The following is a 1,672-nucleotide window of genomic DNA, read 5'->3' as shown; positions in this document are numbered from 1 at the left end:
CGCCAGAGCAATTGTATTGGTGGGAACCGTCACGACAAATACACGCATGAATAGGAGAATTAGGTTAAAGGATATGGTATAATTTTGTTTAGAGTTAAAGATATGGTTCAATTTTTTAGGTTCGGGGTTTAATTTGGTTTAGTGTTAGGATTAGGGTTCAATTTGATTAAGGGTAAGGGTTCAACTTACTTTAGTTTTAGGTTTAGGGTTAAATTTGATCTAGTGTTTAGAGTATATTATTCAATTATATTTAGGGTTAGATTTCAATTACTTTTATGGTTAGGGTTCATTTTGGTTTAGTCTTAGGGTTAGGGTTAAAATTGGTTAAGAGTTGGGTTAGTGCTCAATCAAGTTTAATGTTCACTTTACTTTAGGGTTACGATTAGGCTTTGTGTTAGAGTTTGATATGGTTATGATCAGGGTTAAATTTGGTTTGGGGTTAGGGAGACGATATGGTTTTCTTTAATCGTCAATCACGTTTAGGGTTAGGGTTCAATGTGTTGGCAATTTGGAGGAATTGATTATGTGTTGCATTGATGTTTGTCATTGATGTCAACACTAGTTGTTTTGCTGTCTACCAGGTTCGGATAGAGCGGTTCGATTATGATGTTGATATGGAGATCTTGTCTAGTATGTTCCGGTTGTTGGAATTGGTTTGGATTCGTTATTCATGTGTTCTTGATGCATATCACATTCAGTTGGTTCGAGATCTGATGATCTGGAAGCTATCATTTGTTCTAGTAAGCCTTTTGGTTATCGGTAGAGCTTTTTGAAGATCTTTTGATGAATCCAATAAGTGGTGTTGGTGCGTCTTCTAGAAGGTTATCAGGATGTTGATGGTTATCTTGTTTGTGTTTTAGTTGATCGGTGGTGTTTCATTTGGATTATGGCAACCTATTATAGGTCTGGTCTAATTCTATTAGGTTATGGACCGACATATGTAAAGTGTTGGTTGATGCTCTTGATGTGTTACCAGTTGGATTTATTGATTGATTTATGTTGTTTCAGTCTTAGGCCGACTTGTTTATCATTGCTTTGTGGGATTATGTAACAGATTTATTGTATTATCTTTTAGGTGGTTGACCTAATTGTTTAAGTCCCAGGTTGCTATAAATATGATGTAAGATCTCTTTGTAGATCATGGGATAAAGGTTATGGGATTATCTTTGTACGAATAAGGTTGTAATCATATGCAGAGGTTTTTCTTGATCATAGGTGCTTGAATTGGGTTTGTGTAAGATGTTTAAGACCTCATGTATTGAGTTTAACTGGAAATATACTCAGGCATAGGAGATGTTATTTTTGTAATTCAATCTTCATTCTGGATTGTAGTCCGATGTTTTCTATAGTCAGTGAGGCTCCTTTTGTAATGAGCAGTGTGTTCTAGGTCATTGGTCTTCCTACATGTGCAGGCCCCTTATTGTAATATTTATTTATTTGATCAGTGGATACATATTGTGGGTCTCCAATCCCACCATGGTTTTTTCTTATTGAGGTTTTTCATTTATAAATTTGTGGTGTTATGGTGTTCATCTTTGTGGTTGCATTGTTGTTTATTGTTATATGTTTTTATGTTTACCAGTTGTTGAGTAGTTGTGTTAATAAGGTTAAATTTTTCCATTTTGGTAGAACACTAATTTAGCCCCCCACCCCCCTCTCAGTGTTCTTGGAT

The sequence above is a fragment of the Cryptomeria japonica genome, chromosome 5 (assembly GCF_030272615.1).
Source record: "Cryptomeria japonica chromosome 5, Sugi_1.0, whole genome shotgun sequence".
In the NCBI taxonomy this organism is placed as follows: Eukaryota; Viridiplantae; Streptophyta; class Pinopsida; order Cupressales; family Cupressaceae; genus Cryptomeria; species Cryptomeria japonica.
This window is presented reverse-complemented; position numbering follows the sequence as displayed.